The sequence below is a fragment of the Crocodylus porosus genome, unplaced genomic scaffold, assembly GCF_001723895.1.
Source record: "Crocodylus porosus isolate Cpor-Errol unplaced genomic scaffold, CroPor_comp1, whole genome shotgun sequence".
Lineage (NCBI taxonomy): Eukaryota > Metazoa > Chordata > Crocodylia > Crocodylidae > Crocodylus > Crocodylus porosus.
The window spans coordinates 12,389,419-12,397,753 of record NW_017728924.1 but is presented as its reverse complement, the minus strand read 5'-3'; the positions used below and the strand labels follow the sequence as shown (position 1 = coordinate 12,397,753).

The 8,335-nt window shown below is 46.3% G+C and overlaps 1 long non-coding RNA gene across 1 annotated transcript in view; it reads left to right on the top strand.

Moving 5' to 3' along the window:
• The window catches only part of LOC109313677, a 15,986-nt gene extending 8,235 nt beyond the window's left edge, over nucleotides 1-7,751 (top strand). Inside the window, exons 2-3 of the long non-coding RNA XR_002102117.1 lie at nucleotides 7,135-7,142; nucleotides 7,739-7,751. This is a non-coding gene — a long non-coding RNA (uncharacterized LOC109313677). The remainder of the gene's footprint in view (nucleotides 1-7,134; nucleotides 7,143-7,738) is intronic.
• Nucleotides 7,752-8,335: the final 584 nt, after the last annotated feature.

The window sequence follows — 8,335 nt, the reverse complement described above, 5'->3', positions numbered from 1 at the left end:
GCGCGGCTTCGCGGGGGAAACTGAGTCACGGCCCCGGCGGCTCGGGCGCGCACCCGCAGGGTCGCACCCCCGGCGCTGCAGGGCTGGGTGCCCCGCAGCGGGCTCTGGTGTGGGCCCGGCGCCCCTGGGGCAGTGTTTCTGGCGTCCCGGCTGGGTGCCCGTGGCTCCGAGCGCGCTCCAGACCGACTGCCTGGCGGAGGGGGGAGCGAGGACACGGCCAAAGCCACTGGGCACGGAGATGCGTGGCACAGGATCCCCCAGCTTGCCCCAGCGGGGAAGAGGAAGGGACAAGTGGAACTGAGGACAGGCCTGGCGGGAGCTGGGGTGCCCGCGACAGGTGAACCGAGGACATGACCCCGCCAGCGGGCGGGGATGAAAGGAAGGGTCGCCTGGTCTGAAAGACCAGAGTTTGTTTGTGTGCATGTAGCGCATGGAGCGGATATTGTAACGGGTCCAGGTGGCCAGTGGGCCTTTGAATGGGTACGCAGGACCCACGGGTGCTGTTTTTATAACAGGTGAAGGTTTTCTTTGTGGAGTGATACTTGGAGTGTGGATATATATAACCTTATATTTACCACGCACACACACACACACGTTTCTTCTGTTATCTCTTTAGGGAAGCACGGCCCAGCAGCCTCAAGCCAAGTGCTTTGCGGAGACTGCCCACTACTTTCAACAAGCCTTCTCCTGGACTGTCCCCTGAGCATATTTATTCCAGGCTCCTGCTTCATTTCTTCAGTGACAGGACAGCAGCAGCAAACACACAGGCTCCGTAAAGGCCTCCCAAACCAGTCCCTCCTTACTCACAGTAGCAAAAGAAACACACAGATTAGACAAACAGATAAATGGGCATTTTCCTGCCTCAGTTCCCTCACCACTCAACACCTCACACAGGGGTGAGAGGCTCCATACCAGCTATGGACCGCCTGCCCAGAGGAGTTTTCCATCTATTGACTCCTCTGGGAAATCCTACGAAATATGAACTTTCATTTCTACTCGGGAGAACTTTACAATCTTTTCTCCAATGCCTGATGAAGGGTGCTTGTGCCCCAAAGCTTGTAATTAGAAACATCTTTTTGTAAAAATGTCGGTCTAATAAAACATATCGTCTCTACTACAAGCCCAGACTGCTTTTTCCTCTAGACCAATGTGGCTACAACCTGGATACCGCATCCCTCGGAAGCATGTGTTGGGTTTGGGGTAGAGCGCTGGAGGGCATTCAGGGTTCCCTTCCTGAAGCTCTGCCTTCTCCAAATCATAGGCTCTTATTCTGACAACCACACGACAGCTTCTGCTCCTAGCCTGCAGCTTGAGCCAGGGCCTCTCTCTGACTTCCCCTGTCTCCGAGGAAGGAGTTTTGCTTGCATAACTTCCCACCTCTTTTGCAGATGACATATTCCCCCTTTGACCAGAGTTCCTCAGCAGGTGATGCACTGTTTCACAGCAGCTCATCTTAGCACACGCAGTTTTCTTGGTTATGCCACCACCTTTAACATATCTATTAACTGGCCCAGGCAGATCTATTAAAATGTCAATGAGTCTTAACAGTCCACTCAGGGCTATATCACACACAAACTGATTTCCTATTTCTGCCTCCAACCAGTGTCTTTAGAAAGGAGTCATCTTCCTTCCGGAGATGTTAACTCCTTGAATTCAGGTAACAGGCAGCATAAGATTAAACTGGTAAACAGAGCCACATGTTATATTTTATGAAGATAATGCTGAAATCTCTCACTGCACACCAAGGCAGGCCTTTTGGGAGCAAATGCAAAATCCCCAAAGGTTATCAATCCTGCTTTTACCTGTATTTCTGTTGGTGTGTGTTTGCATAGAGAAATAAATGATCCTAGAGGAAACGAGAAATAACAAAATTTTGTTTTAAAAAAACATCTTTCTTTATAACTTCAAAAAATAATGGGGAGAATGAAAGTATTATTTAGGCAAAGATTAATTTTAATTGCTGCCTTTCATTGAATGTAAATGTGAAGAGCCAGGTGGGTACCATAGAAATAATATATTCTTGGGATAATTAATAAGATAATCATGATTAAATAAAATTAGGATCATCTCTTCAATCATTCCCAAAGTAGCAAAGCCTGCTGTGTTTTTTACCCTGCTTTTTGATTGCTTCCATGGATTTTAAATGCTTCATTTGGCTATGTCCTGTAGACAGGGTGCAAGGCTTTAGCCAGACTTTTTACACCATCAAAATTATATGAAAGACTTTTCTAAGAATTAAAAATTAGCCATAGGAGACAGAGTGGTTATCCATTTATTAGCTCCTATTCTCCTTTAGTGTTGGACTTAGGTTATGACTGAGGACACTGCTATTCATCAGATCGGCAGAGTTTGCAGTATCCATCCATTTGGTAGAGAAGGAAGTATGACCAGGAAAGGAGACTGGTACTGAAAATGTGCATCCAGTCAAAAGTTTTGAGAGGTGGCAGAGTACACACAAGAATCATTTGGTTTGCCTTCAGGAAGGGATGATAGTTTGGGAGAACGGCCTATAATGACTGCACTGGTAACAAGTACTTAACAATATCCCTCATGCTGGACTGCTATACCTGAAGCCTGACCTCCAGAAAATCTTCTGTTCCCATCTTGAAGCTTCAGACACTCTTGACACTGCACCTCAGTCAGGTTTTGCCTTGACTTATTGTCCCCAGCCTCACCACTGTGCTGCCTTATCCATTGTACTGCACCCTTTGTCACTCTAGTCCTGAGCCCCTCACACAGGTCCTCCATGCAGGTCTGCCCTTCCTTGCACTTCTCCTAGCCCTGGCTATCCTCCCTTGCCTTTCAGTCCTGCTGCATCACAGAACTGGCATAGAAGTAACCAGCCTCCCAATTCAGTCACTGAAGTCAGCGGGCTGTAGGACATGCTAAATGTTTTGTTTAAATCCGGGCCATTAGTAAGAGCAATACTTCACACTTAAGAGCGTTAACATGATTCACACGTATCATCTGTTTAAAGAGTATTGCTTAATTGGACATGGAGCATCCTGTCTTTCATTATTCAGCCCCATTTTGCTTCATTTGATGGAACTGGCTGAAAGCCAGTGTTTTCCCAGCAGCTTTGGTGCTTCTAGCCAGGTGGCACCAGCTGCAGTTCCCATGAGCTACCCTGTCAAATCACTTGCCTTAGGCAATCGTGTTCCCTCCTCCTCCCTGCCAAAGGCAGCCCCTTTCCCTCTTCTTATTGCCTTACTGATGAGTATTTTCTGTCCCAGCCCTTTCTCTGACCTAGCTGGAGTAGCGAACAGCTGAGTGCACCAAAGCAAAAGATGGATTCATATGCTGTTCTGACATGCTTGGCCTCCTCCCCCCTCAATTTCCCCCCATACTGGTTCAAAAACAGTATGCATGGCTGACCAGTTTCTATTACTGGTGTTTATACAAACACCAAGATGGTTTTTAAAGCCTTACAAAAACTGCACCTACTACAAAATAACATTACAGAACCTTCACCTTTGTTTGCATGTTGGTGCATGAGGAGAAGCGAGGCTTGATCTTTTGCTGAAAAATACTACCAAATAAATGCCTAGAAAGATAAACCATACAAATCACATACCACACATTCAGCTGTTCTCTGCACTACAAGGAAGCAGCATGGGGGCTTTCTTTGACCCCTGGATATCCAGAGGTCAAAAAAACCTGTGCAAAAAAAAAAGTGGAGCAGCACACATGGAGGCAGCACATGCCACTCAAAACTAGAGCCTGGCCAGCATGCTTCAGCTGCCGGCCAGGCTCCGAGTAGCAAGATCGTGACTGCTGAAGCCCCAGGAGGCCCCCAGGACTCTTCAGTAAGTGCCCCACACCCCTTCAGTATCCCTGAGAGTCCAAGAAAAGTAAAGGTATTCCTGTCACAACTTCATAGTATCCTTTAGGTAAAAAATATAAAGAAAAACTCCACCATTCTTCCACAAGTGCTTTTATATTATCCTAATAACACTGGTAAAGTTGTATAATACATGTACTGGGCCTGATCTCTCTCAACTATACTGACAAAAAAGCTCAGGTGTAATTCCATATAATAATCATTCCTAGTGCATATAAAGCACAACACTTTTCATCAGTAGGTTTCAATATATGAGAGGCACTATTGCCTCATTTTATTGATGGGTAAATGGAGACATAGACAGGTTAAATGATTTGCCAGTGTCATATTGCATGCCACTGGCAAGCTGACACTAGGACCAGGATCTCCAGAACCTGAGTTTAGGGCACAATCCACTGGACTATTCTGGCTCCCTTTAAATCGGTAGACCTACTTATATGAGTAGAATTGCCCAAGCAAGTCACTGCCATGCAGAGCAAGGCAGAAACATTGGGCGGTTTTCTTCTACTTTGTGTAAAATTTTGTGTAAAGTAATTTTTTTCTTGGAGAAACCATATAAAATCCTGAGCGCAGCAGGATTTGATTCTTTACAAGAAAATGTTGTAAGGTTGCTGCATAGATAAAGTAAAGATGTAACAGAACTATGACCATTTGCCCATAGAGTGGGAAACAGAGGAATTTACTTTCTTCATGGGGGATGCCATCTTTCTGCAGAGGCACTGTTTGATCTGTAATCATACATACACGCAGCATAGTCTTTTAAAGTGACAAAGTTGGATTAAAAATAATATACTTTCAAAAAACGCAATTATCTTTCCTTGTATTATAGGCAATAGCTGAGATTATTAAAACCAGGAAACAACTTTTAAAATGTAGCTTGGTGAAAAGCAATTTTATACGTCTCACATTTTGATCAAAGAAAATCTGCCCACTGCTTTCAGAGCTGCTTAAACTTAGTAGCAGACAATTTCAGTTTCAGTCTCTCACATTCTAGCACAGCGGTGCTCACCCTTTTTAGACTCCAGGCACCCCTGGATAACTCAGGCTCCCCCTTGGGAAATGCCAGCTCTTAGTTGTCACTCTTAGGGGAGGGAGGAAGTTGGGCAAGGCTGAGGCTGGGGCCGCTGGCCACCTGTATAGTGCATGGGGCTTGGGGCTCAAATGCATCCTGCAGGGGCTAGGTGAGGAGTGGTAGGGAGCCATGGGTGGCTTGTCCAGGGGCAGCGGGAGGGGAGGCCTGGCTTCCCACCACTGCGTGCACTCCCGGGGTGGGGGGGCATAGAGGGCATACGCCCCTCAGATTTGTACACAGGGTAGGGGTGGATGCGGACTGCCCGCTGCAAGCTTGGGGCTCCCTGCCCGGGTGCCCTTGTCCTACTGGCCTCCGTGGCCCAGTGGGTGGGACCTGGTGTAGCAGGGCATAGCAGAGCAGGAAGCCCTGCAGCACCAAGGCAAGGTGCCCCCTGCCCATTCAGCAGCAGTGTGGGTGGTGGCACAGGGTTGTGCCCCTCGTGCTTGAGGCTCCCAGCGACCACACTGCACCCCCCATCTCCCCTGCCCTGCTTCACTGAGTTCTGCCCACTGAGCTGCAGATGCCTCAAGGGGAGGATAGCAGGGTGGGGAGCCCTGCGCCCACAGCAGGTAGTCCATACCTGTCCCCACCCATGGGCTCCACTCCAGCCATACCACCTGCAGGAAAGGGGGAACCAAGCTCTGTGATCTGCTCTGCACAAAGCAGCTGTTGCCTTCCACGGGTGGCAACCAGGGCTTGGGTGCTGCTGGGGGCAGAGGGCAGGGGGCTGCAGACCCAGGTCCCTGGCCCCATAGCCTTGGCAGTTGGGGGCCCTTTCTGTCAGGGCTAGGTAGTGTGAGTGGGGAGTGAGGGGCACTTGCCAGGCCAGGGGGCTATGGCTTGGCAGTGAGGGACAACGGCATGGATAGGGCACGGTATATCATGCCTGCTCAGCACCATAAAGCAGGAGGGAGGGACAGTTGCAGCAGGACCCATTTCCTGGTGAGCGAAGGGGGCAGCAAGAGCTCTGATTTTCCGTGATAAAACCCCCCAAATCAAATGCCAATATTTATAGGTATTTAGAATTAATTTTATTATTCTAGTACTTATTATATTTTTATCAATTTTATTATTAATTTTAATAATTATAGGTTAATTTTGTTATTATAGTAACTGAGGCACTAGTAGCCTTCCAAATGTCTTTAAAATTGTAAATATAGCAATAAAACATTGTGCCCAACTGATACCTACACACACACACACACACACACACACACACACACACACACACACACGGGTGTTTCATGTTAGTTTCTGAAAAACACAGATTTGGGGTTTTTAAATCAGTGAATTTGTGTTTTATCAGAGAATTTGTGATTTTTTAAACAGAGAAAACCAGGGTCTCTGCTTATCACTCAATGAAAATGAGCTCATGCCTCATGAAAAGCCATCTGTAACACTGAATTTATTCACTTGCAAGTGACTCTTCAGAAGTAAGGGTCCAATTTTGCTTCCACTAAAGTCAATGGGATTTATTTCTACAGTGGAGATGGGATCAGGTTCATTTATCAACAGCTGACTTACCATGGTTACTAAGTTAATAACACATTCTCTATCCTTTGAAATGGAAATAACTGTGGTCACCTATAACTGTACTGTGTGTACTATCACTGCTTGTAAATGTTTATCCAACCAAGATCTATATATATCAGTTACGAATGAGTACTGGAAATCCTTACTTATGTGAGTGATCCTTACCCATGAGTGATCCTTACCCACGGAGACCAATGGGACTACTAAGATAAGTAAATTTTTGCAAAAATCAGATGAGCTGTCTTTTATTCCAAACACTTTACAACCTATGAGTCAAATCCCACTTGCTTTTAAAGTCCTTCTGACTCAAGTAAGACAAGCAGGATTTGGGCCAATTTTAACTAACATAAATAGTTCCTACTTACAAGAGTAGCCTCTGAAACAAGCAGTCCATTGACTTCTACTCCAGAGGTTTTCTTTAGAATCAAAAGGAACAGACACATACTTTGTTAGTTCTAATGAAACCTTAAAACCTTCAGAAAACATTGGAAAATGTCAGGAGAGAGACCCTAAATCGATATAATGTGAAAGTTCCCCTGGATTTCTTTTCCAATGCCATACAGAGCACTATGCTACAGGATTTATAGCCAGACTGTTCCATTAATGCTAGCAATTCTTTTTCTCTCAGACAAAGAATTACGGGCCTTGTGTGGGAAATAAAACATGTTCACCTTAGTTTCATCAAAAGAGTATCAAGTCTTGTGAGTGAGCGTAATGTCTGCTTTAGGGTGAACCCAGGCCTAATTTTAATTTGTCACATTACTTCAAAAGCTGGGAAAACTGGTGATTTCAGGTGGCTCTGATGTGAGTTTAAATGAAGCTTGATGGTTCTCTGCAAGTGAAATGAAGGGTGTAAGGGGTTAGACCACTGAGCAGGGCCCTATACCAAAACCAGAGGAAAATCCAGAAGCAGAGTCTGCAACACAGTCCAGGGTCAGGATCTGGGGGTCAAATACTGAGTACCAGGCAATCCACAGGGCAAAATCCAAAAACAGAGCCAAACTGGGTCAGGATCCAGGAAACAGATCTGCAGGGAAATCCAAAGCTGAAGTCCAGAAATAAGCCAAAAACCAGGGCCAGGAATTGGGAGACTTGCCACAGCAGCACTGTTGACTGGCCTGCAAGCCCAGGGCCCCAGCTAGTGCCTAATGGATAGGCAGCATCCCCAGCAGACAGTCAGGATGCTCACTGCTCCTGAGCTGGGGCAGAGTTCATCATCTGAGGCATATTGCAGGTGTGGTTGCTGAATTACTTGGCTCAGGCTGGTCTGCCTGCTCAGCATCCCTGACAAGAGGCCTTCCTAAAACTCCTGTGGTTCCCCATTTACTCTGAAAGTTTCCCAAAACTTGAAGCTGCCATGGGACTGAGGGTGGAGTCTGGGGTTGAACACAACCAGCCATCACATAGAAACATAGAAAAGCAGGGCTGGAAAGGACCTCAGAAGGTCTAACCTGCACTTAAAACCTTCCAAGGGTGGCAATTCCACAACCTTTCTAGGTAGCCTGTTGCAACGCTTAACCACCTTTAGGGCAAAGAAGTGCTTCCTAATATCCAAAGTAAATGACTCTTGATCCAGTCTGAGGCCATTGCGCCTTGTCCTGTCTCCTGCAACCACAGAGAATATTCTATCACCATCCTCTTTATAACCACCCTTCAGGAATGTGAAGACTGGTATCAGATCCCTCCTCAGTCTCTTCTCCAGACTAAATAATCCTTGTTCTTCCAGCCTTTTCTTAAACCTATTTTGCCCTCTGTACACTAGGTGCAAAATGCTGTTAATTATAATGTGTTAGCTAATATGTTCCAAACACAACCATCTTCCCTATTCCCAGTCTTTTTATTGTAGCATCCCAGAAATCTAGCAGGATAGACCCCTTTCCACCTCCCTT